General features: G+C 52.6%; 1 long non-coding RNA gene across 1 annotated transcript; it reads right to left on the bottom strand.

Moving 5' to 3' along the window:
• Positions 1-3,470: 3,470 nt before the first annotated feature.
• On the bottom strand, positions 3,471-4,848 carry LOC141726937 (uncharacterized). The gene is made up of 2 exons (XR_012577895.1): positions 4,347-4,848; positions 3,471-3,941 (listed from the first exon to the last, which is right to left on the bottom strand). It is a non-coding gene; the product is annotated as an uncharacterized LOC141726937 (long non-coding RNA).
• Between the last annotated feature and the right edge of the window lie 22,798 nt (positions 4,849-27,646).

Raw genomic sequence — 27,646 nt, 5'->3', positions numbered from 1 at the left:
ACACTCGGGGCGTGTACCCTGACACTTATTGGAACAGCAAAACAGCAATACCAGTGTTTCTCATAAACATCGCACTGCAATAATACCTGCACATCCAGCTTTTGCCCACAGGCCATTCCCGTGTTCCCTGGGGAGACAGGGCAGCCTGAGCTGTCCCTGTGCCCAGGGCACAGCCACTGTCACCTCACACAGCCTGCCAGCCTCTTGATGTACTAAAGACTCCCCGAAATTGCTCACAAAGGCAGGCTATTCTGTTTGTTACAGAGAACTTTAAATCCTTTCAGCGGATTGTTTCCAGTAAAGACTTACTCCAGTACCAACCGAAGTCTCATAAATCTCATAAGTCTCATTAACTAATTCATCTCATTCATCCCTTCTATATAAACTCTGTTTTACAAAATATCAGTCTTTTCTAGTTCTCTTCTTGCACAATCTAATTAAGCACTGTGTCTACTTACACTTGTTTTGCTGCTTTGCAAAAAGGCTGTGCTAGTCACAGCCGAAACTCTGATATGCCCGCAGACACACAGACACACGCACTCTCCCTCCCCCCCCTTTATCTCAAATTCACTAGAGCCAAGGCTTGAATTACTATGAGGGGGAGAATTCTTGGAATTCCTTTAACTCGCTTTATCGAAGTTAAACATAAATCACCGTACTATAGTTCTCCTATGTAAAATGCTACTCTTGTTGCAACAAAATCTTAAAATCTCCACAAACACCACTATACAATCTGAGAATCAAATTACCACAATGCAGCGGAAGAAAATCACCACACAAAATCACTGGGAAAGGGCATATTTCTCAAAGTGCTCACTTTTCTCGACACAACACAGCATACCATAATTCGGCATTTATTCATATCAATTTTCCTGGACACAATCAAAATAACAGCACACAGTCTAGAGATCAAGTCCAAACATCCAAGGCAAAGGAACTCTCTGAGCTCATACTCATGGTTAAAATGTACCAAATCTACACAAATCACTACATTCAAACACGATAAATACCATCACTGACATTCCTCCACTCGCTTCTCCACAGGGCACTTCTCTTCCTGCCCCCGCAGCCTGCTGCAGCCGGCGCCTCTGGCCTCACTCGGCTGCTTCAAACACGGGGAGTACTGACCCCGCCCCCGCACTGTAGGGCACTGTAGATTTACTCTCTTTTATACACCATACACTTATCACCTGCACGATCACAAACACAGTGCACTGGCCACACACATTAACCATACAGCAACACAGTGTCCGGACATCACTCACACACGCACAAACAAAAGAAACATACGCGAGTTCAGCTCTGCCCTATCAGAACCTGAATTCTAATACACGCATACACGGGTTCACCCAGCTTACCCCGGAGCCGCTGGCAGTCCTGCTCTATCAGGACGATGAAACGACGAACCCCGTCTCTAATACAGCTGCTCTATCAGCTGAACCCATGAACCCAGACGTCTCTGGGTGGTTTACTCCCTTGCTCTCCTTCCTCCCCCCCGGGGGCCCCTCAGTACATACCATATCTTCCTCCGCAGGCCAGCGGGTCGTTGTCTGTCCTCACAGGTGGCAAGTTGAGACAAGTGGAGCCCCACCAGGAAAAAAATCCTGGGGCGCACCTTGGAGGTCCGTCTATCCCCCCTGCCCCCGCGGGGACAGAGAACTCCTGGCTTGGCTCGCCAAAATATTTTGCGGAGAAAAGAAGAAACCTCACAACTTTATAAAAGTTGTAAAGCTTGGTATGTTTATTTACGGTGCCGGACGCACACGGAGAAGAATTCTCCTCAAAAGGCATGCGAGTTTTTCCTTCAGCTTTGGCCGTTTGACTTTTCACCGTTGTTAGACACTTCACCTAATTCAGGATGGATCCCTACTCTGTCTCAGGTGCGATGATTCTTTCGCACTGCAGGGGACGCAGTGTGGTGAGCACAGCAGCCTCTCCACTGGCAATGGCGGCTTGGGTGATGGGGTAGAGGGGAGATGGCTCCCCTTGCAAAACTCACAAGGAGCAGGCAGTCTCAGTGCCACTCTGGATGGCGAGCTGGACTGAAGCAGTAGCCTAGGTGCAGTGGGCTGGAAACAGCAGAGGCAAGAACACCAGGGATGGTATTATAGATGAGTAATGGGATGATTGGCTCTTGCAATTAAGGGATGAATATTGTGTGTATGTTAAGCGAACCTTTACTGATGTACAGTTATGTTATCGTGGCTTGTTATTCAGATGTCCTCTGTTCTCCCCATAGTCCCCTTTCCTGCCTCTCCCCCCGTATTGTTGCCACCAGACAGCATGGGTCTTCCAGGACATGTAGAAAGAAGGCGTGTACATGTGCCCCTTGCATGGGGCAGTTGGGAATGGGAAAAATTTGTTGCTGGGGGGTGCGGCATGACAACACCTGACCTCCAATCAAGTTGCACGAAAGAAGCGTCCATCAATGAATGGCAAAGAAGAGTTGACTGACAGACTTTAGGTGGGGCCAAGGCTGCATGATGCAACCCCTCCAGGGGCATAAAAGGCAGAGCAGCCATTTTGTAGACAAGCATGTGGCTGCCAGGTCATGAACTCCCAGTGGCACTGTCCTTTTTCCTTATTCAGTCCTGTTACAGGGCTTGCAAGGGTTTTTCAGGGTGAAGAGACAGGCGAGAATGTTGACCTCATGTTCAGAAGGCTTGATTTATTATTTTATGATATATATTACATTATGACTATACTAAAAGGAATAGAGAGAAAAGTTCTCAGAAGCTAGCTACACTAAAAATAGAAAAGGAATGAATAACAAAGTTCTGTGTCCAGGCAGAAAGCAAGAACAGCTCTGCCATGAGTGGTCAGTAAATCCAAACATCCACAGATGACCAATCACGCATCCACCTGTTGCATTCCACAGCAGCAGATAACCATTGTTTACATTTTGTTGCTGGGGCCACAGCTTCTCAGAAAGGGGAAAAATCCTAAAGAAAGGATTTTAATGAAAAGATGTCTGTGACATGTCAGCTTTTTAATTTAGTTTAATTAAAAAGAAAAGTGTTTGTAATTTTCTCTGCTGGGCACACGCAAAGGAAAGGACAAACACTTGACAGGTTATCTGTTGCCAATCAAAACCTCACTCAAGTGCTGGTGTGGAATGAACAGGGAATTTCTTCACCTGTAGAACATACAATTCTATCAAATCACTAAAACAATCTTACAATATAAGAAAATGCAAAAAACAATGCAAAGAAAGTCCAAGTCGAAGCAGCTGAGTTTCAGGAACAGTCCATGGACTGAAGATGTTCCTTTTTGACATATCTGAAAGTCTTTTTTGGTCCTGAAACAGGCTTGCTGCAGAGAAGTCCATCAATAGTTATCAAAAAATCCATTGACAGTCATCAAACAATTTCAAACAACTTCTGGAATGTCTTGCCACAGCCCTTTATTGAACACTTTTGGGCTGGAGCCAAGTTTTTGGCCCTTCAATGCTTCAGAGCTGCTGCCAGCTATTTCAATTCTTTTTTATTTAATTTTAAATTATTTTCTTTTTTTTTTCTTTTTTTTTTTTTTGTGATTGAAAAGAGCAGCAGAGCAGAGCCAGAGAAAGGCCCTGGGGGGCCCTGGCCCATGGAGAGGGACCAGGAACCCCAAAGCTGGCCCACAAAAGGCAGGCCAGGACCGGTAGGGGAAAGCAAAACCCCCAAATTCATCAGGAGGCCGGGAGGTGGCCCCGGCCCAGGAACCTGAGCCCAACAGCCCAGGCCAAAACCACGAGGCAGGCTCTGCATTCCTACAGACCTGCACCCTTCTGCCAGTACAATGGCAGAACGGGTGGTGAGATGCTTCTTTTCCCCAAAATCACCAAGGCATGCCAGCAGCAGGGGAATAGAAGCGGCCCCAAAAATCCTCATCTCGGGTCTAGGAATATTTGTTCTCCACAGCAAACAAGCCATGATCTCTTCCTGCTGTGCCCTCTGCCTCTGCAATGCAAATGCAACAGGTGTGTCTCCCATCTGCCTCATGGCACCACCCCCTCCGGGCTGGGGACCAAAGGCAGAACATTCGGGACGCACCTGCCCCTCACTGCTGGGGCGCAAGAGGGGCGGCAGAGATGGCAACCTCCAATGGGCAGCAACTGACCAAACACCCCCCAACCCGCCGAGAATGCTGATCTTGAAAGCCGGCAGACGGGCTGCCCCTGCCCCCAGCTGTCGGGCCGTGCCTGCTCCACGGAAGGAGCGGCTGACGCCCTCTTCCCCTGTCCCAGCTTCCCCCGCAGGGGCAGCCCCGGGACAGCCCGAAAAACTCGGGGGGGAAATCGCTCTGGTTGCAGGAACTGCCGCGACAGCTGCTGCCGGGAGCGGCGGGACCGCAGGCTGCTCTACCTCTGCGGGAGAGGCTGGCGGCATGACACAGGGTCGGCAGCATTTTCAGCATCGTCCTGAACAGGCACTGGCTCGGCTTGAGGCGGCGGGGATGCGCGGGAACACGCCGCTGCCGTCTCGTCTGGCTCTGGGAGCGGCAGCAGGTACCGCGCGGGGTCGGCAGCGTCTTCTGCCACTGGCTCTGGGGTCAGCTGCAGAGGCGCAGTTGCAGAAGCCGGCGGAGTGCGCACGGGAGGCGGCGGAGCTGGCAGCGTCGGAACAGTCGGGAGGGGCGGCAGCGTAGGATCGCTGTTGCTTAGCAACATCGGCGCAGCCACAGGGAGCGGTGTTTCTGAGCTCTCAGATGCAGGCGGGGAAGCCGGTGAAGGCGCGGGCGGGACCGCCCGGGGAGGCGGCTGCGGGGAGGGTCTGGGAGGCGCTCGTGGCGCCGGCCGGGGCGGGGCCTGCCGGGCTTCCAGGGGCGGCACCCGCGGCGCTGGCTGGGGCGGCGCCTCCCACTCCCATCCCCCCAGAGAGAGAGAAGGGGGGGGGGGGGGGGGGGGAAAGACCGCTCCAACTGAGCATGCTCCGAAGACGCAGTAAAAAAATCTTCTTCAGCTCTCGGCGAAATTTCACTCCCCCGGTGCGATTCAGGGGGGCTGGAAAGCAGCAGATCATCCCCCAAAGGGTCTTCTCCTGCCGGAGACGGGGGGAAAGGAGCTTGTCCCTTGCAGTTAGCAATCCAGGGAAAAACAGCTGCTCTCCATTTCAAGATAGAAAAGAGTACACAGAAGGAGACTGGGTAAACGCGGGGATATCCCACACCACGGTCCCAAACGAATTGGAAAATGGATTCCATGCACTCCCATACGAAAACATCCAGAGGATACAGCACATTAGTAAAGAACCCAAAGAGCTTTGCCCATTGAAAAACTCATAGAAATCTGTCTCCAACAGGAGAATTCCATCCTCTTCACCCCATTTTTTGCCAGAGGGCAATAAGTTTGAAGGAGAAAAACAAACCTCATCCTCCGTAGGGGACATCCCCCATATCAGCAGCCACAAAGTACTCCATGCTGCTGCTGGTCTTTCCGAACATCTTCCTGGAGGCTTTTCAGAAGGTTCTCTCTGTGGTCAGCCTTGGCTGTGAACTCTGTCCAAATCAGGATCTTCAGTTCTTCAGCTCCTGGCTAGAATCCACTTCTGTGGTCACTTGTGAAGCAACCATCAATGCCACACATTTGGGGTTTACCCAGTGCAGCACTTGCTCCTCTGGGGTCTCATCAAATTGATTTGCTGTTCCAACGAGGGGTCACCAATTGTTACAGGGCTTGCAAGGATTTTTCAGGGTGAAGAGAGAGACGAGAATGTTGACCTCATGTTCAGAAGGCTTGATTTATTATTTTATGATATATATTACATTATGACTATACTAAAAGGAATAGAGAGAAAAGTTCTCAGAAGCTAGCTACACTAAAAATAGAAAAGGAATGAATAAAAAAGTTCTGTGTCCAGGCAGAAAGCAAGAACAGCTCTGCCGTGAGTGGTCAGTAAATCCAAACATCCACAGAAGACCAATCACAGGTGCACCTGTTGCATTCCACAGCAGCAGATAACCATTGTTTACATTTTGTTGCTGAGGCCACAGGTTCTCAGAAAGGGGAAAAATCCTAAAGAAAGGATTTTTATTAAAAGATGTCTGTGACACAGTCCTTTGCTGTATTTTGTTAAAGTTTAATAAACCTTTGAAATTTTTAAAAGTGAGCATCGTTTCTCACAAATGGGGGTTTAGTCCAGGATACAGAAATCATGTCTCAGTGGCCCTGGGGGATTTCAGACAAGTGGCATGCCCCCACCGAGTTGGAGGCTTGAACGACTTCTGGGACCATTGGAGACTACAGATTGACACCCCGGAGACAACAAAAGACTGAATAACGAAAAAGAAGAGGGGGTAGAAGGGAAAAAAGCCCCCTGACAAAACTGCAGACAATCTGGAGGATTGTGAGTACTTGTGTGTGTGAGTGATACGGAGTCTGGGAGTGTGCTTGGTGTGTGTATGAGACTTGGGAAAAAGGCACGGTCCTTGTAATTGATTTGGCCAGATTATTTACTCATGCACTAACCCAGCTTCAGGGGATACTGCATGGGATTCGTACCAGGGGTATGTTGGAGCATAAAGACAATAGAACGATTGGGTATGGAGCCATTAGTGGAGATGACTGCGAGCAAGGAGTGGAACTCAAGAACAACTGGAGACTCCAGCGTGAGTGTTACTGAATTTAGGGGAGGTGTTGGATGGAAGTTGAGAATTGCCAATCGGCAGGGATTGCACTCGTACCGGGGCATGGAGGCATGGTGGCTCACTCGACCTGCTGGCACAAAGGACACCAGGGGCCGCAGGTCCAAGTGGGGCAGCAGCATGCAGCGTGCTCAGCACGATAAGCTTCCAGCACTGCTGGCATAATGTTGGGGGGGAGGGGGGAGGGGCAGGCGGCAATTCTCACAAAAAACCTATGCTCGAAGAAACTGCTTCAGCCGAAGAACAGCGATAAGAGGCGAGCCCCTTGAACTTTGAAACAGATGGAGAAGCTGCAGGAGACAGGACAGGGTGACCCAGGAGTTCTTTCTGTACTTTCTGATAAAAAACTAGCTGCAAGCGTAACTAGCTGCAAGTGTAACTTGAAATCAGTAAAATGAATATGTATGAACCTAATGTGAAATTCTATGGATATGGATTAGTAAGGAAGACAAAAAAGGATGTGGAGTTCTTAGGGGTGTGCATGTCCTCTAGGGGACAATGATCCTCACGTGTCCAGCGCTGTAATAAACATACCGGCTTTAAAACTTTTACAAAATTATGGGTTTTTTCCTTTCCACAAATCAGGTGCGTGGAGTGTGATTGCACATGGCACTGCCCACAGTTAAGGGATCAACCCAGTAGTACGGGTGTCCCCAGACCATGCTAGAATTCTGCGTCTTCTCTGCAATCTGCCGGCATAAAGATGAGTGATCGCAGGAAACCACATGAGTGCCTTTCAGCAGTTGCCAGTGCTAGTGCACCAGAAGGCACCAGAGTGCTGGATTGTGCGGGTTCCCTGTGGTATCCGCCGGCAAAAAGCCACGGTGCTGCGAGAGGTCACGTGGGTGGCTTTCAGCAGTTGTCCATGCTTGTGCCAGGGTGTGAAGCCGCAGCGGCTCCCCCACACACTAGCACAAAAAAGCCAGGGCAGTAGGAGTCCACATAGGCAGTGTTCGGCATTTGCCCATGCACCCACAGTGAACAGTAAAGCTGGGTCAGCCGTCTCCGCAGGCTCAGGTTCAAGTGAAGCATGCAAAAGGCAGCTCCCAGCCCACCCCTGTACCTGGTGCTGAGTGGCGGCCATGGCCCCGGTGGGAGGGGGTCGAGAAGGAGAGAGGGGGCAAGAGGAAAGCGAGGCACAGGCCTTGCCTATGGGGCTTCCCCCCATGCAAGTGGCTGTCTGCAAGTTTCCCGCTCCCAAGGTGACCTGCTAGGGCAGAGCTCATCCATGCTGAGGACATGCAGCGGTAGGCGGTAACGGTGGCCAGGGAGAGTGGGAGATGGTGTTGAGGATGCCACTGTGAGCCAAGAGGGGAGGAGCCGGCACCGGCAGTGAGTAGTGAAGCCAGGGCAGCCCCCCCCCGCATGCTCGGGTACAATAGAAGCATGCAAAAAGCAGCTCCCGGCCCACCATGGTCCCAAGTGCAGAGTGGCAGCCGCGGCCCCACTGGGGGCAGTGAGAGAAAGGTGAAGAGCAGGCCTTGCCCTTGGGACTTTCCCTCCCCGCAAGCGGCTGTGTGCAAGTTTCCTGCTCCCAAAGTGAGCTACTAAGGCAGAGCTTGTCCTTGCTGAGGCCACGTAATGGTAGGCAGTGACAGCGGCTGGGGAGAGCAGGAGACAGTCTTGACAATGACACTGCAGGCCAGAAAGGAGGGTGCTGGTGCCAGCAGTGGGTGGTGATGCTAGAGCAGAGATAACTCTGTTAAGACTTGTTCAGCCTCGCTCATCAGCCCCATTGTGAGGGGCACAGTGAGTCACTTAATCTCACTGTCCTGGTTTAGGGCAAATTTGTTAAAGAATCTGCAAAGGAGGGCCCCTCCAAAAAGTAAAACCCACACGGCCCCTCCCCCAACCGGTTCGGGAAAAAATTCCTTGGAGAGAGGTGGAAAGAACCTGTTTATTGACAGGCACAGCACCCCCCAGCACACAAAATGAACAATACCCGATGACACCACTCTGAGAAAGATGACAAAATCAGAAAGTCTCTTTCGGGGGTGGTTGCTCTGTTCTCAGTCCCTCCGGCGCTGGGCAGCTGCTGCAGCCAAACGGTGCAAACCCTCGCTGTTCCCGGGTCCCAGACCGGAGCAGGTTTGAGATGGTCACAGGAACAGGAGAGGAGAAACAGTCCAGGAAGGAATGTGGACTGTTTAGCTAGAACTAGCTAATAAGCAGAGGCCAAAGCAGAGCAGAAGCGAGAGCAGAAAAGAGAGCAAGCAAAGCAGCAAGCCGAAAGCAAGAAGCGAAAACAGCCTTAAGTACTGCTTGTCTCTGTGTCCCTGATAAGAGAAACCCAAACAAAACTTCCACTCTTCAGAGCTGGTCTTAAAGGCACAGAACAGATGAATGGGGATACAAGCATCATAACATCACCCCAGGACATTCCACCCCTTATCTCCATATCATTCTTACCCCACAATCAGATCTCCCTGAGGTACACATCGTGTTGTTCCATCTCTTTGCATTATGCACCACGTGCAACCTGGTCCCTGAGCAAAGACAACCCCACAAATGGGTTTGTCTGTACTCGAGGCAGAATTGATCCACACAGTCTTCCCTAACAAACCTCTGATATGTACCACTGGGACTTTGTCTCCTTCTATTACATTCCAGGACTCAGACTGGGCAGGACCTGCTCAGTTGGTGGAACCTCGGGTGTTAACTAACCAGGTGGCTTTTGCCAGATGCTGCTCCCAATTCTTGAAAGATCCCCCACCCAAAGCTTTCAACTGGGTTTTTAGTAGTCCATTGTACCTCTCCACTTTGCCTGCAGCTGGTGCATGGTAGGGAATATGGTACACCCACTCAATGCCATGTTCCCTAGCCCAGGTGTTGATAAGGCTGTTCTTGAAATGAGTCCTGTTGTCTGACTCAATCCTCTCAGGGGTGCCATGTCTCCACAGAAGTTGCTTTTCAAGGCCCAGGATGGTGTTCTGGGCTGTAGCATGAGACACAGGGTAGGTTTCCAACCATCCAGTGGTGGCTTCCACCATGGTCAGCACGTAGCGCTTGCCCTGGCGTGTCTGGGGCAGTGTGATGTAGTCAATCTGCCAGGCCTCCCCATACTTGTACTTGGACCACCACCCACCGTACCAGAGGGGTTTCACTCGCTTGGCCTGCTTGATGGCAGCACACGTCTCACAGTCATGGATAACCTGAGAGATACTGTCCATGGTTAGATCCACCCCTCGGTCTCGTGCCCACTTATAGGTGGCATCTCTGCCCTGGTGGCCTGAGGCATCATGGGCCCATCGAGCTAGGAATAACTCTCCCTTATGTTCCCAATCTAGGTCTATTTTGGACACCCCTATCTTTGCAGCTTGGTCTACCTGCTCATTGTTTTGGTGCTCCTCATTGGCCCTACTCTTGGGTACATGGGCATCTACATGGCGGACTTTCACAGGTAGCCTCCTTACCCTGGTAGCAATGTCTTTCCACTCACCAGCAGCCCAAATTGGTTTCCCTCTACGTTGCCAGTTAGCCTCTTTCCACCTCTCCAGCCATCCCCACAGAGCATTGGCTACCATCCATGAATCAGTGTAGAGGTAGAGCTTTGGCCACTTCTCTCTCTCAGCAATGTCTAGGGCCAGTTGAACAGCTTTGAGTTCAGCAAGTTGGCTTGATCCACCTTCTCCTTAGGTAGCTTGTGCAACCTGTCGTGTGGGGCTCCATACGGCTGCTTTCCACTTCCGGTTCATCCCTACGATGCGTCAGGAACCGTCAGTGAAAAGAGCATAGCGTGTTTCCTCTGGGGGCAGTTGGTTATATGTTGAAGAATTTTGCTCGGACATGGCTTGAAGGAAAAAAGCCATGAAAATATACAGCTGATGGAAAAGTAAAAGTCAGCTGTGAGGAGCAAATTCTCAAAGCCTGTTTTTGTAAACAACAAGATTCTCAGGCACGTTTATGTAAACAGCAGAAGTTCTCAGGTTGTTTTTAATAACAAGTAAATATCTTGTCCTTGGATAAGGTATGGGAAAGCAAAAGTGACAAACATGAAGGCCTTGAGAACCTTTCATATCAGGGTGAGAACACAAATCTTGGTTTCAATAACAAACCACAGGTATTGAAAGCAAAAGGAGGGGTTGGTGTGTAATCTGTGACCTATGATGAGCTCGGATTTTGCAATATGTATGAGCTTAATTAACACTGTTATAAAAAGTGACTGATTGAATCAATAAATCGGAGTTTGATGCTGATCAATTTAGATGAGTCATGTCCCTTCACTTCATCAGTTATAGGGAGGAGCCTCTTCAGCACGTGTCACTGGTTCTTGTTCCTCTTCATCTGTGACACCAAAATTTTCACCTTCGGGCCAATCTGTAATGACCTCCAAAATCCCAGGGCGATTCAGTTTACCTATACGGGCGCGCTGACTGATGAGAGCAATCCACTTGCTCCATGTAGCACTGGTGGCATGGTGAGTGGAAGGAACCTTGCCTTTGAACATCCACCCCAGCACTGGTAGTCAGGGTGCCAGGAGGAGTTGTGCTTCAGTGCCTATTACCTCCGAGGCAGCCTGGACTCCTTCAGAGGAAGCCAGGATTTCTTTCTCTGTTGGAGTATAGTTGGCTTCAGACCCTCTGTAGCTTCGACTCCAAAATCCCAGTGGTCAACCATGAGTCTCCTTAGGCACCTTCTACCAAAGGCTCCAGGACAAGCCATGGTTCCCGGCTGCAGAGCAGAGCAGGTTCTATACCTCTGGTCCTGTCCTGACTGGGCCAAGGGCTACTGCATGAGCAATCTCCTGCTTGATCTGGACAAAGGCTTGTTGCTGCTCAGGGCCCCACTGGAAATTGTTCTTCTTGCGGGTGACCAGGTAGAGAGGGCTCACGATCTGACTGTACTCAGGAATATGCATCCTCCAAAAACCTATTGCACCCAAGAAAGCTTGTGTTTCTTTCTTGCTGGATGGTGGAGACATTGCTGTGATCTTGTTGATGACATCGGTGGGAATCTGACGCCGTCCATCTTGCCACTTCACTCCCAGGAATTGAATCTAACGAGCTGGTCCCTTTACTTTGCTCTTTTTAATGGTGAAACCAGCTCCCAGGAGGATCTGGATGATTTCCTTCCCTTTCTCGAACACTTCCGCAGCTGTGTTCCCCCACACAATGATGTCATCAATATACTGCAGATGTTCTGGAGCCTCACCCTTTTCCAGTGCAGCCTGGATCAGTCCATGGCAGATGGTGGGGCTGTGCTTCCACCCCTGGGGCAGACGGTTCCAGGTGTACTGCACTCCCCTCCATGTGAAGGCAAACTGAGGCCTGCATTCTGCTGCCAGAGGAAAGGAGAAAAATGCATTGGCAATGTCTATAGTGGCGTACCACCTTGCTGCCTTGGACTCAAGCTCATACTGGAGCTCTAATATGTCTGGCACGGCAGCACTCAGTGGTGGAGTCACTTCATTCAATGCACGCTAGTCCACAGTCAATCTCCATTCTCCTTCAGATTTACGCACAGGCCAAATGGGGCTGTTGAAGGATGAGTGGGTCTTACTGACCACCCCTTGGCTCTCCAGCTCACATATCATTTTGTGGATGAGGATCACAGCATCTCGATTAATTCGGTACTGCCACCGGTGCACTGTTGAGGTGGCAATTGGCACTCGTTGCTCTTCTCCCTTCAGGAGTCCTACTGCAGATGGGTTTTCTAACAGTCCATGCAAGCTGTTCAACTGCTTGATACCCTCTGTCTCTACAGCAGCTATTCCAAATGCCCATCTGAGTCCCTTTGGGTCTTTGAAATACCCACTTCGAAGGTAACCTACACCTCAAATACATGGGGCCTCTGGGCCAGTCACGTTAGGATGTTTCTTCCACTCATTTCCAGTCAGGCTCACATCTGCTTCCACCAAAGTGAAATCCTGGGATCCCCCTGTCACACCGGCAATGGAGACAGACTGTCCCCACATGTCTCCATGGGATTAATGTACATTGCGCACCAGTATCAACCAAAGCTTTATACTCTTGTGGTTCCGATGTGCCAGGCCAACGAATCCACACAGACCCGAAAACACGATTTTCCCTGGCCTCTACCTGGCTAGAGGCAGGGCCCCTCTGTCGTCTTCAGATACAAGGCCGGCGGCCTGGTTTTGGGAAACAGCACGGCGACCCCCTTCCCCAGGGTCGCTCGGGCCTAAGAAACACGCAGACACCAACGTGGTGGAGGATCAAAGGCCTTTATTCTCTCTTCTCGTGGGGTTTTATAGTCTAAGGGGCTTCTACGTCAGGTGAGGGTCGGTGTTTACCATCTATGGTTACTAGGGATGGAAAGTTACTGGGCAAGTGGAAAGTTACTGGCATCTGGTTCAGGGGGCTGCATTCCTATGTTAATTTTCTTATCTAAGGGGACAGGGGCCCTGTCTTCCCTTAACATCACGAGATCTTCCGAACGCCAGGCCCTATCTGCTACATCTCCCCCCCCTTTTTCACAAATGAATGAGGTAGTCATATACTGAAATGAGGTGTAAGGTTGTAGTTCGATAAGGAAAAGGGGTTTTGGTAAATCTGAATAAGTTTTCGCCAGTCAAGGTTAGGACTTGTGGCTGGCAGTGTTCCCTGGTTGGATTCGCCGGCCGATGAACAGGATGTTGGCCCGTTCCAGGCGGGTCTGAACGAATGAGACCAGCTTGTTCAGCAGGCAAGGTCCGAAGGTAATCGCTAGAAGCAGCAATGCCAATGGACCTATTAGGGTAGAAATCAGAGTGGTTAGCCATGGTGATTGATTGAACCAGGACTCGAACCAGCCCTGTTGAGCTTCCCTGTCCTTCTGCCTCTGAGCCAGTCTGTTTCTGAGTTCTGCCATGGAGTCTCTTATGACTCCTGTGTGGTCTGCATAGAAGCAGCACTCCTCTCTCAAGGCGGCACACAGGCCCCCTTGCTGCATGAACAGGAGGTCCAGACCTCGCCTGTTCTGCAAGACCACTTCCGAGAGAGAGGAGACTGACTTCTCTAGGAAGGAGATGGATTTCTTGATCCTTTGCAGGTCCTCATCGATGGTCATTTGCAGCTGGGACAGTCCTTTGTGCTGTGTCGCTAGGGCTGAGACACCCGTTGCCGTTCCTGCTGCTCCTAAACCGAGCAACATCACGATAGTTACACCTGTTATTATTTCTCTTTTGTGGAGCCGGCTGGGTTCCTCAAAAAGGTGGTACACTTCTTCGTCTGAGTGGTACAGGACCCTAGGAACAATCAGGACTTGGACACAAATGTCGTTAGAGTCATCAAATTTGGCAAGGGACACACAGGGACTCACTCCAGATCGCTGGCAAACCCACATCCCAGGTGCGGATGGGACTACCCACTTATTGTTTTTCCTGTTAGGCTTGACAACTTTGGTGCAGATGTTGCCTCTTCGCCTAGCTAGGGTTGCATTGCCAAAGCATCTGCCCTGGCCTGTGACTTGACTCAGTGTGATTCCTTTCCGGGGGGTTTCCCATCTGCACTGGTGAGGGGCATCAGCTGTGGAGTAACTGAAGGGAGTGTTTAAAGCGATTCCTTCATAAAAGGGAGGTTTGACATTGTAGCAAAGCCAGCAGGATTCGGTTAGGTTAGGGTTGGATTCATTCAGGGATATAAAGGTAGCTTCTAACATACGAAGGATTGGGTCTGAGTCCAACCTGGCCGCACGGTCTGTCTGAAAGACTTCCGCATGGCCAGTTGGGACTTTGCTGACTCCAGTGGGTAGGGTTTTAGGGTAGGTTGCGTTTTTCCCTTTCGGCACGCTTTTAATCACTTTGTTTGGTCCGACCGCTCAGGGCGCCGATGGTTGGAGCCTGATAATTCGCACATTTACTCTTTCTTTTGACCCTTGAAGGACAACTGTCCACGTTCGGCCTATGGCCCAACTGGGGTGATGTGGCTGCAAGACTGTCATGTTATAGCTAGTGCATTTCCGGATTTTTGGGATTTTATGGCGATTGCAATAAAAGCTTCCCTGGAGGAAGATGGGTTTTTTGCAGCCGCTGGGTGCCCAGGCGAACTGTAAGAATTTGTCGGGCTCTTGTGGATCCCACCCAGGCCCCGACGGTCTGGCATCTGTAACAATGGTTTCGCAGCCCCAGTGCCCACAATATCCACACCCTGGGTGATTGCAGTAGCTTTTTCCTGGGTTTGAAGCTGGGCACCAGTGGGAGAGGTACATGTGTGTGGCATGTGGGGAATTGGGGTCTACCTTTGGTTGTCCTGGAAACAGATCGGTGATGCGGAGCACGAAGGATGGAGTGTTTGGCCTGGTGATTTCTCTGAGCACCTTGTCACTACTAAGGTGACGCATGACCCACCTGAAAGGCCGGTGGGGGTAGTGATCTGGGCTGGCTTGTCCTCTGGCAACAAGCCCCAACAGCAAAATCACACAGAAACACCGTTGATGCTTGGGTCTCACCCGTGCAGGTCTCTCAGGCGCTGCCTGGCGGCTTGGTGGTTTGTCGCTTTCCTCTGGGATGGGCATGTACGTGTCACGAGGACAGCCTATGAGCATGTCCTGTAAACAGAAACTCGCAATTCTCGTCAGTCACATCCTGCTTGTTATGAAGGTCGGGCTTAATTGACTTAAGTGGACACCACCTGACTTTGCCGTCCTTTTTGACAGCTGCGTACCCTCTCCCCGTGAGCATCAGCCTCTAGCCCCGTTCCCATTCACCCAGCTCATTTCTAATTACTACCTGTGGGCCCTCCTCTAGCGCTCAGGTGGCCCAGTGCTTTTGAACGGGACTGTTTGTTTCATCTCCCCTAGGGAACTGATTCAGTGCTAGCAAAGCAGTTGCCAGCATGCGTGCTTGATCTCCTGAGGGAATGGCATTGGCAAAGCCCTCTGCTTTTGCCAATATTTCTAGTTTGACTTTCAGGGTCTGATTTGCTCTCTCTACTATGGCCTGCCCGGTACTGTTATACGGGATACCTTGCACTAATGTGATGCCCCATTTTGAGGCGAATTCCTGTACTGGTTTGGAGGTGAAATTGGACCCGTTGTCCGTTTTCATCTGCTTGGGGATACCAAGTCAAGCCATGGCTGTCAGCCAGTGCTGAATTGTGGCCTTGGAGTTTGTTTTGGGGTTCTGTGTGGCTATGATCGTTCCGCTATAAGTGTCCACTGTCACTGCAAGCCACGCTCGGGGCTTCAGCAGTTCACACCAGGTGAAGTCCGATTGACAGATCTCTGAAGGCTTGAGACCTCTCGGGTTGACCCCACTGGTTCATAGGGGTGACTTCTGGCAATGAGGACAGGTGGCTACCACGTGTTTTGCGTCTGCGGTCGGGATCCCGCATCTCTTCGCCAGTGCTTTGGCTCTGATGTGGAGCGACTCGTGCAGCTGACGAGCTTCCTGCAACGTCCATACGCCTTTTGCTGCGGCGTCCGCTTTGTCATTGCCGATCTGGAAGTAATCTTTGACTGGGTCGTGGCTGTTAACGTGAATGACTGACACGGTGCCCTGTCGCGAGGAGAGTGCTTCTTCCAGCATTAGGGCTGCTGCTGATGTAGACACTCCTGGTCCTGCCATGGCTAGGCAAAGCCTTGCCACGAATATAGAGTCCGTTACTATGTTAAGGTGTTTCTCTTGAAAGAGTCCACACGCCAACATGACTGCTGTCGCCTCCAGCTGTTGCACTGACAGTGTGGGGTCACATGCTTTGACACAATGCCATTGTTCTCCTGCCTGCCACACTGCTGCTGCGGTTGAAGTCATGGAGGAAGCGTATGTGAAGACCATTGGTCCTGGCTGCGGTCGGTCCATGACCTTTGGCGGTATGTCCATGTCGACAATGGTCAGCAGCTTAGTCCAGGGTGGTTTGGAGGAGTAGGAGATTTCTCCTCCGAAGCCGGTGAGAGCAAGGGCTAGGTACTCCGATATTGTGGCTGACTCCGTAGTCGGTTGCTTGCGAAACGGAAGGTGGATGCTTGTCGGCTCAGTCCCTAGGTGTTTCAAAGTGAGTTTCCTGCCTTTCATGATGAGGTTAGCGATGCATTCAATTCCCGGGGAGAAAGCACGAGCAGGTCTTCCGAGAACCACCCATTGAATCGGTCGGGCCTTTTCAGAAGGTCCTTGAGCCAGTGCTCCCACTCCCCCCCTTGGTGTAAAGTGAACGTATAAGTCCAGTGGCATGGCTGGGTTCCACCTGGCGAGTGTGTCCATGGACATCTGGCTTTCGATGAAGTCGAGGGAGCTCGTTGCTTGCGGTGTGAGCTCCTTGGGTTCCCATGGGTGCTTTCCTTTCAGTAGGTCATACAGGGGGTCCATGACCTCAGGAGGGATCAGGACGATGTTGCGAAGCCACTGCAGTGATCCCACCAGGCGTTGCACGTTGTGGAGCGTTTTGACGTCTCGACTGACCTTCGCCTCAGGGGGTGTCACGTAGGAGCTTGTGATCCCCACTCCCAGGAAGGTCACGCAGGGTCCTCTCTTGATCTTTGCGCTTGCGATCTCGAAGCCGTTGGCCTGAAGGGTTTCCGTGATTGTGGATACCAGGTGATCTACTTCGCTTGCCGATGGAGCTGCTACCAGGATGTCGTCCATGTACTGAATGATGGTTGCGGTGGGATGGGAGTGTCGAACTGGCATCAGTGCTTTGTCCACGGTGATTTGGCATATGACAGGACTATTGACAAGTCCCTGTGGCAATACCCGCCATTGGAAGCGGAGGTTAGGCCGTTCACCATTTAGGAATGCCACGGAAAAGGCAAATTGTTCTCTGTCCTCAGGGTGCAGGGGTATTGAGAAGAAACAGTCCTTGATGTCCAGCACTGCGCACGGCCGCCCTGCAGGGATGGCTGAGTTCGTGGGTAGCAGTGTCTGGATCGGACCCATGGGTTGGATCGCTTTGTTTACCTCTCTCAGGTCGTGGATGAGACGATAGCCTTCTCCGGACCTTTTGGGGATCACGAATACAGGGGTGTTCCAGAGGCTGATGGAGGGTTCTATGTGACCCTTTTGCAGTTCGCGGTCGACCAGTTCCAGTAAGGCTGCCGCTCGAGGCTCTGTCAGGGGCCACTGCTCGACCCATACGGGGTCTGATGATTTCCAGGTCAATTTGATCGGCAGCGGAGGGTGTACAGCAGTGGCCCTTAGGATAAATTTGTAATCCGGAATCCTAGCATGGAAAGAACGTCCCTTCCTAACAGGGGTGGAGAGTTTTGTAGTATGTATGGGTGGATCGCGACTGTCTGTTCTGGTCCCTTTTCCGTGTGGAGTGTTATAGCCATCAGCTGGGTGCTTTTCCATGCCCGGGACTGCCCTCCCACTCCGTTCACTGGAGGGACTTCTTTGAATTGCCAATGTCCGGGCCAATGTGCTTGGGGAATAATCGTGCAGTCTGAACCCGTGTCCGCCCAGAACTGTAACCCTATGACATGGGAATCCTGACTGCCATAAAGCCGGCATGTCCCCCACACCATCAAGGGTTCCCTCCCTATTTTCATGGCCAAGGCCACCCAGGGATTCCGCTCTGGGGTGTCTCCTGCTGGCCCTGTACCACCAGCGCAGGTTGTGGCAGTGGGGGGTGCGAGGGTGCTGAGGGGGTTGCATAGCTTTGCCATTGCACCGTAGGCAGGGATGAAAAATTGGCTACTCCCTGTGGGGGGATAGGATATGAGGGTCCCCTGCCCCACTGGCGGTTGCTGTAGCTGGGCCGCTGCATGTTCCAGGTGGGAGGGGGCTGGACACGGCCCGGCTGCCCCCCCCCCTCCCGTTTCCCTGAAGCCTGTATCTGCATTCCTTAACCAAGTGCCCCTTCTTTCCACATGCCCAGCACGGTCCCTTAAGTCCCCCTTGGCGTGGTGGAGCAGTTGCTGATAGGCGCCTTGGCTGGGGGCAGTTTACTGCCAGGTGGCCTGCCTGGCCACAACTTAAGGCATGCCATCACACTGGTTATTGCAGTGTGAACTGCTGCTTGGATGGGAGCCAGGTGTTCTTCCTTTGTAACATTCCTAATCATGGTTGCTGTATTAGACCCAGGTGGCAGTGACCTTAAAATGTCCTTGGTGGCTGAGTTACACTGCTGGCGCAGGCAGTCTGCCAGCACAGGACCCTTAGCCTCCGACGGCAACGAGGAGGAGTCCAATGCTGCCTGAAGTCTGTCCACAAAATGAGTGAAGCTTTCGCTCTCACTCTGTTTAATGGTTGACCATGGGGATGGACTGGCTACTACTTTAGCAGCCGCACGGATAGCTTTCCGGGCAGTACAGGTGGTTGTCATAACCTTGTGGGCCCGCAAGCCCTCAGCCTGCGCCTGGGGGGTGATCATAGTGGGGTCTTTGCCCATTAGCCTCTGTATGCTGGAGCCATGCAGTGGATGGTTAGGTCCTGTTACTTGGGCTAGCTCCTTTGTGCATTGATCTTCCCACTCCTGTTTAAAAACTATCATCCCAGCGCCATCAAAAATCATTCTACACATCTGTTTAATATCAAAAGGCAACATATCATCCCCTCCGAAAACGCCGTCAATGAGTGTGGTAGCCATGGCAGAATTAATTCCCTTGTCTGCAATCACTTTGATTATTGCTTGGATTTCCTTTGGGTTTACAGGGGAGTAAGTCCTCTGTTGGTTATTGCCTGTTCCCCTCACGCGGACTGGGAGCACCAGGTTAGCAGACGGGCTCCACTCCGCTCAAAACATTTTTATCTTCCGCCAATCCGTAAGCGGAGTCCGGTCTTTTTCTGATGACCCCTTCACCCACGCGGGAGCCCTGCGACTAGAAACCTTGTATGCCGCTGATCTCCCTCTGTTAAAGCTAGAATCCGAATCCGAACTCCCTGAATCCGAACTCCCTGACTCCCTTTCGTCCCAGACCGAGTCAGAGTCAGTGGCGGAAGCAGAGTGAGTCAGCACTTCCGGGCTGCTCTGCCTTTTTCCCAGGCTCCAACCCCGCCCCCTCCTGCGGGGGTCAGGCCGTTCCCTCCCCCTGGGGTCCCCCCGCCTCTTGCTGGGGGAGGTTCTTGCCCTATAAGGACTTAATTTGAATAGAGCGCTTTGATTGGTCTATACGCTGCACCGCGGGGGCTGCCCCTTCTCCCCGCTCTCCTGCGCGTGTGTTCTGGAGCGCGCTGACTGCATTTCCGCCCCCCGCATCCTTACTTCCGCCCTCACCATATGCTTCGGCGCTATTTTCAAACCCATACGGCGGCGGTGAGTCCCCGCCGCTCCCGGCGGGGTCGGCCGCGTTCCGCGCCTCCTCCGCCAACCCCCGCCAGAACGCCCATGCGTGTCCTCCCCCCCCCCCCGGTGGCGAGTCCGCTCTCTGGGGAGTTTCCGCAGACCGCGCCTCCCCGGCGAGACCGCCCAGGTCAAGAATCTCCGCAGTCTGTGTCGCGGCACCTACCCCGGGCTGCGGGGGGGCCAGCAAGCAGGTTTGTGCGGCTTTCCAGGCTTCCTGCTCTTGTCGAGCTTTCTGTAAAGCCTGGAGAACTTTGCCCCAGGATTTTAGGGCTTTCCCTGAGCCGGAACACATAGTGGCTTCGGCTAGGACCTTAGTACAATCGTCCCACACCCTCGGATGCAGGATATGCGTGGGGCTTTCTATAGCCCCAAGCTTAATGAGTCTCGGCAATGCGAGAGATAAATCCTTAATTTTACATTCTATCCCAAAATGTGCATGCATATCTGATACGACCTTCGCAATGGATTCCATGTTCCTTGCTGGTCCAGGGGCCTCCCCCTCGCTGTAGTCGGGCCCGCCGCTACAGCCGCTGCTTCCCGTCCAGGTGAATTCCCGTTCCCCCGGGCGCTGATCGGCTTCCCAGGTTTTTGGCACCAGAATGTTGCCTTCAGATACAAGGCAGGCGGCCTGGTTTCGGGAGACAGCACGGCGACCCCCTTCCCCAGGGTCGCTCGGGCCTAAGAAACACGTAGACACCAACGTGGTGGAGGATCAAAGGCCTTTATTCTCTCTTCTCGTGGGGTTTTATAGTCTAAGGGGCTTCTACGTCAGGTGAGGGTCTGTGTTTACCATCTATGGTTACTAGGGATGGAAAGTTACTGGGCAAGTGGAAAGTTACTGGCATCTGGTTCAGGGGGCTGCATTCCTATGTTAATTTTCTTATCTAAGGGGACAGGGGCCCTGTCTTCCCGTAACATCACGAGATCTTCCGAACGCCAGGCCCTATCTGCTACATCTCCCCCCCCTTTTTCACAAATGAATGAGGTAGTCATATACTGAAATGAGGTGTAAGGTTGTAGTTCGATAAGGAAAAGGGGTTTTGGTAAATCTGAATAAGTTTTCGCCAGTCAAGGTTAGGACTTGTGGCTGGCAGTGTTCCCTGGTTGGATTCGCCGGCCGATGAACAGGATGTTGGCCCGTTCCAGGCGGGTCTGAACGAATGAGACCAGCTTGTTCAGCAGGCAAGGTCCGAAGGTAATCGCTAGAAGCAGCAATGCCAATGGACCTATTAGGGTAGAAATCAGAGTGGTTAGCCATGGTGATTGATTGAACCAGGACTCGAACCAGCCCTGTTGAGCTTCCCTGTCCTTCTGCCTCTGAGCCAGTCTGTTTCTGAGTTCTGCCATGGAGTCTCTTATGACTCCTGTGTGGTCTGCATAGAAGCAGCACTCCTCTCTCAAGGCGGCACACAGGCCCCCTTGCTGCATGAACAGGAGGTCCAGACCTCGCCTGTTCTGCAAGACCACTTCCGAGAGAGAGGAGACTGACTTCTCTAGGAAGGAGATGGATTTCTTGATCCTTTGCAGGTCCTCATCGATGGTCATTTGCAGCTGGGACAGTCCTTTGTGCTGTGTCGCTAGGGCTGAGACACCCGTTGCCGTTCCTGCTGCTCCTAAACCGAGCAACATCACGATAGTTACACCTGTTATTATTTCTCTTTTGTGGAGCCGGCTGGGTTCCTCAAAAAGGTGGTACACTTCTTCGTCTGAGTGGTACAGGACCCTAGGAACAATCAGGACTTGGACACAAATGTCGTTAGAGTCATCAAATTTGGCAAGGGACACACAGGGACTCACTCCAGATCGCTGGCAAACCCACATCCCAGGTGCGGATGGGACTACCCACTTATTGTTTTTCCTGTTAGGCTTGACAACTTTGGTGCAGATGTTGCCTCTTCGCCTAGCTAGGGTTGCATTGCCAAAGCATCTGCCCTGGCCTGTGACTTGACTCAGTGTGATTCCTTTCCGGGGGGTTTCCCATCTGCACTGGTGAGGGGCATCAGCTGTGGAGTAACTGAAGGGAGTGTTTAAAGCGATTCCTTCATAAAAGGGAGGTTTGACATTGTAGCAAAGCCAGCAGGATTCGGTTAGGTTAGGGTTGGATTCATTCAGGGATATAAAGGTAGCTTCTAACATACGAAGGATTGGGTCTGAGTCCAACCTGGCCGCACGGTCTGTCTGAAAGACTTCCGCATGGCCAGTTGGGACTTTGCTGACTCTAGTGGGTAGGGTTTTAGGGTAGGTTGCGTTTTTCCCTTTCGGCACGCTTTTAATCACTTTGTTTGGTCCGACCGCTCAGGGCGCCGATGGTTGGAGCCTGATAATTCGCACATTTACTCTTTCTTTTGACCCTTGAAGGACAACTGTCCACGTTCGGCCTATGGCCCAACTGGGGTGATGTGGCTGCAAGACTGTCATGTTATAGCTAGTGCATTTCCGGATTTTTGGGATTTTATGGCGATTGCAATAAAAGCTTCCCTGGAGGAAGATGGGTTTTTTGCAGCCGCTGGGTGCCCAGGCGAACTGTAAGAATTTGTCGGGCTCTTGTGGATCCCACCCAGGCCCCGACGGTCTGGCATCTGTAACAATGGTTTCGCAGCCCCAGTGCCCACAATATCCACACCCTGGGTGATTGCAGTAGCTTTTTCCTGGGTTTGAAGCTGGGCACCAGTGGGAGAGGTACATGTGTGTGGCATGTGGGGAATTGGGGTCTACCTTTGGTTGTCCTGGAAACAGATCGGTGATGCGGAGCACGAAGGATGGAGTGTTTGGCCTGGTGATTTCTCTGAGCACCTTGTCACTACTAAGGTGACGCATGACCCACCTGAAAGGCCGGTGGGGGTAGTGATCTGGGCTGGCTTGTCCTCTGGCAACAAGCCCCAACAGCAAAATCACACAGAAACACCGTTGATGCTTGGGTCTCACCCGTGCAGGTCTCTCAGGCGCTGCCTGGCGGCTTGGTGGTTTGTCGCTTTCCTCTGGGATGGGCATGTACGTGTCACGAGGACAGCCTATGAGCATGTCCTGTAAACAGAAACTCGCAATTCTCGTCAGTCACATCCTGCTTGTTATGAAGGTCGGGCTTAATTGACTTAAGTGGACACCACCTGACTTTGCCGTCCTTTTTGACAGCTGCGTACCCTCTCCCCGTGAGCATCAGCCTCTAGCCCCGTTCCCATTCACCCAGCTCATTTCTAATTACCACCTGTGGGCCCTCCTCTAGCGCTCAGGTGGCCCAGTGCTTTTGAACGGGACTGTTTGTTTCATCTCCCCTAGGGAACTGATTCAGTGCTAGCAAAGCAGTTGCCAGCATGCGTGCTTGATCTCCTGAGGGAATGGCATTGGCAAAGCCCTCTGCTTTTGCCAATATTTCTAGTTTGACTTTCAGGGTCTGATTTGCTCTCTCTACTATGGCCTGCCCGGTACTGTTATACGGGATACCTTGCACTAATGTGATGCCCCATTTTGAGGCGAATTCCTGTACTGGTTTGGAGGTGAAATTGGACCCGTTGTCCGTTTTCATCTGCTTGGGGATACCAAGTCAAGCCATGGCTGTCAGCCAGTGCTGAATTGTGGCCTTGGAGTTTGTTTTGGGGTTCTGTGTGGCTATGATCGTTCCGCTATAAGTGTCCACTGTCACTGCAAGCCACGCTCGGGGCTTCAGCAGTTCACACCAGGTGAAGTCCGATTGACAGATCTCTGAAGGCTTGAGACCTCTCGGGTTGACCCCACTGGTTCATAGGGGTGACTTCTGGCAATGAGGACAGGTGGCTACCACGTGTTTTGCGTCTGCGGTCGGGATCCCGCATCTCTTCGCCAGTGCTTTGGCTCTGATGTGGAGCGACTCGTGCAGCTGACGAGCTTCCTGCAACGTCCATACGCCTTTTGCTGCGGCGTCCGCTTTGTCGTTGCCGATCTGGAAGTAACCTTTGACTGGGTCGTGGCTGTTAACGTGAATGACTGACACGGTGCCCTGTCGTGAGGAGAGTGCTTCTTCCAGCATTAGGGCTGCTGCTGATGTAGACACTCCTGGTCCTGCCATGGCTAGGCAAAGCCTTGCCACGAATATAGAGTCCGTTACTATGTTGAGGTGTTCCTCTTGAAAGAGTCCGCATGCCAAGACGACTGCTGTCGCCTCCAGCTGTTGCACTGACAGTGTGGGGTCACATGCTTTGACACAATGCCATTGTTCTCCTGCCTGCCACACTGCTGCTGCGGTTGAAGTCATGGAGGAAGCGTATGTGAAGACCATTGGTCCTGGCTGCGGTCGGTCCATGACCTTTGGCGGTATGTCCATGTCGACAATGGTCAGCAGCTTAGTCCAGGGTGGTTTGGAGGAGTAGGAGATTTCTCCTCCGAAGCCGGTGAGAGCAAGGGCTAGGTACTCCGATATTGTGGCTGACTCCGTAGTCGGTTGCTTGCGAAACGGAAGGTGGATGCTTGTCGGCTCAGTCCCTAGGTGTTTCAAAGTGAGTTTCCTGCCTTTCATGATGAGGTTAGCGATGCATTCAATTCCCGGGGAGAAAGCACGAGCAGGTCTTCCGAGAACCACCCATTGAATTGGTCGGGCCTTTTCAGAAGGTCCTTGAGCCAGTGCTCCCACTCCCCCCCTTGGTGTAAAGTGAACGTATAAGTCCAGTGGCATGGCTGGGTTCCACCTGGCGAGTGTGTCCATGGACATCTGGCTTTCGATGAAGTCGAGGGAGCTCGTTGCTTGCGGTGTGAGCTCCTTGGGTTCCCATGGGTGCTTTCCTTTCAGTAGGTCATACAGGGGGTCCATGACCTCAGGAGGGATCAGGACGATGTTGCGAAGCCACTGCAGTGATCCCACCAGGCGTTGCACGTTGTGGAGCGTTTTGACGTCTCGACTGACCTTCGCCTCAGGGGGTGTCACGTAGGAGCTTGTGATCCCCACTCCCAGGAAGGTCACGCAGGGTCCTCTCTTGATCTTTGCGCTTGCGATCTCGAAGCCGTTGGCCTGAAGGGTTTCCGTGATTGTGGATACCAGGTGATCTACTTCGCTTGCCGATGGAGCTGCTACCAGGATGTCGTCCATGTACTGAATGATGGTTGCGGTGGGATGGGAGTGTCGAACTGGCATCAGTGCTTTGTCCACGGTGATTTGGCATATGACAGGACTATTGACAAGTCCCTGTGGCAATACCCGCCATTGGAAGCGGAGGTTAGGCCGTTCACCATTTAGGAATGCCACGGAAAAGGCAAATTGTTCTCTGTCCTCAGGGTGCAGGGGTATTGAGAAGAAACAGTCCTTGATGTCCAGCACTGCGCACGGCCGCCCTGCAGGGATGGCTGAGTTCGTGGGTAGCAGTGTCTGGATCGGACCCATGGGTTGGATCGCTTTGTTTACCTCTCTCAGGTCGTGGATGAGACGATAGCCTTCTCCGGACCTTTTGGGGATCACGAATACAGGGGTGTTCCAGAGGCTGATGGAGGGTTCTATGTGACCCTTTTGCAGTTCGCGGTCGACCAGTTCCAGTAAGGCTGCCGCTCGAGGCTCTGTCAGGGGCCACTGCTCGACCCATACGGGGTCTGATGATTTCCAGGTCAATTTGATCGGCAGCGGAGGGTGTACAGCAGTGGCCCTTAGGATAAATTTGTAATCCGGAATCCTAGCATGGAAAGAACGTCCCTTCCTAACAGGGGTGGAGAGTTTTGTAGTATGTATGGGTGGATCGCGACTGTCTGTTCTGGTCCCTTTTCCGTGTGGAGTGTTATAGCCATCAGCTGGGTGCTTTTCCATGCCCGGGACTGCCCTCCCACTCCGTTCACTGGAGGGACTTCTTTGAATTGCCAATGTCCGGGCCAATGTGCTTGGGGAATAATCGTGCAGTCTGAACCCGTGTCCGCCCAGAACTGTAACCCTATGACATGGGAATCCTGACTGCCATAAAGCCGGCATGTCCCCCACACCATCAAGGGTTCCCTCCCTATTTTCATGGCCAAGGCCACCCAGGGATTCCGCTCTGGGGTGTCTCCTGCTGGCCCTGTACCACCAGCGCAGGTTGTGGCAGTGGGGGGTGCGAGGGTGCTGAGGGGGTTGCATAGCTTTGCCATTGCACCGTAGGCAGGGATGAAAAATTGGCTACTCCCTGTGGGGGGATAGGATATGAGGGTCCCCTGCCCCACTGGCGGTTGCTGTAGCTGGGCCGCTGCATGTTCCAGGTGGGAGGGGGCTGGACACGGCCCGGCTGCCCCCCCCCCTCCCGTTTCCCTGAAGCCTGTATCTGCATTCCTTAACCAAGTGCCCCTTCTTTCCACATGCCCAGCACGGTCCCTTAAGTCCCCCTTGGCGTGGTGGAGCAGTTGCTGATAGGCGCCTTGGCTGGGGGCAGTTTACTGCCAGGTGGCCTGCCTGGCCACAACTTAAGGCATGCCATCACACTGGTTATTGCAGTGTGAACTGCTGCTTGGATGGGAGCCAGGTGTTCTTCCTTTGTAACATTCCTAATCATGGTTGCTGTATTAGACCCAGGTGGCAGTGACCTTAAAATGTCCTTGGTGGCTGAGTTACACTGCTGGCGCAGGCAGTCTGCCAGCACAGGACCCTTAGCCTCCGACGGCAACGAGGAGGAGTCCAATGCTGCCTGAAGTCTGTCCACAAAATGAGTGAAGCTTTCGCTCTCACTCTGTTTAATGGTTGACCATGGGGATGGACTGGCTACTACTTTAGCAGCCGCACGGATAGCTTTCCGGGCAGTACAGGTGGTTGTCATAACCTTGTGGGCCCGCAAGCCCTCAGCCTGCGCCTGGGGGGTGATCATAGTGGGGTCTTTGCCCATTAGCCTCTGTATGCTGGAGCCATGCAGTGGATGGTTAGGTCCTGTTACTTGGGCTAGCTCCTTTGTGCATTGATCTTCCCACTCCTGTTTAAAAACTATCATCCCAGCGCCATCAAAAATCATTCTACACATCTGTTTAATATCAAAAGGCAACATATCATCCCCTCCGAAAACGCCGTCAATGAGTGTGGTAGCCATGGCAGAATTAATTCCCTTGTCTGCAATCACTTTGATTATTGCTTGGATTTCCTTTGGGTTTACAGGGGAGTAAGTCCTCTGTTGGTTATTGCCTGTTCCCCTCACGCGGACTGGGAGCACCAGGTTAGCAGACGGGCTCCACTCCGCTCAAAACATTTTTATCTTCCGCCAATCCGTAAGCGGAGTCCGGTCTTTTTCTGATGACCCCTTCACCCACGCGGGAGCCCTGCGACTAGAAACCTTGTATGCCGCTGATCTCCCTCTGTTAAAGCTAGAATCCGAATCCGAACTCCCTGAATCCGAACTCCCTGACTCCCTTTCGTCCCAGACCGAGTCAGAGTCAGTGGCGGAAGCAGAGTGAGTCAGCACTTCCGGGCTGCTCTGCCTTTTTCCCAGGCTCCAACCCCGCCCCCTCCTGCGGGGGTCAGGCCGTTCCCTCCCCCTGGGGTCCCCCCGCCTCTTGCTGGGGGAGGTTCTTGCCCTATAAGGACTTAATTTGAATAGAGCGCTTTGATTGGTCTATACGCTGCACCGCGGGGGCTGCCCCTTCTCCCCGCTCTCCTGCGCGTGTGTTCTGGAGCGCGCTGACTGCATTTCCGCCCCCCGCATCCTTACTTCCGCCCTCACCATATGCTTCGGCGCTATTTTCAAACCCATACGGCGGCGGTGAGTCCCCGCCGCTCCCGGCGGGGTCGGCCGCGTTCCGCGCCTCCTCCGCCAACCCCCGCCAGAACGCCCATGCGTGTCCTCCCCCCCCCCCCGGTGGCGAGTCCGCTCTCTGGGGGGTTTCCGCAGACCGCGCCTCCCCGGCGAGACCGCCCAGGTCAAGAATCTCCGCAGTCTGTGTCGCGGCACCTACCCCGGGCTGCG

This window comes from Zonotrichia albicollis, chromosome W, assembly GCF_047830755.1.
Source record: "Zonotrichia albicollis isolate bZonAlb1 chromosome W, bZonAlb1.hap1, whole genome shotgun sequence".
Classification (NCBI taxonomy): Eukaryota; Metazoa; Chordata; class Aves; order Passeriformes; family Passerellidae; genus Zonotrichia; species Zonotrichia albicollis.
Note: the sequence above shows the minus strand (reverse complement) of the source record. Positions and strands in the feature narration are given on the sequence as shown.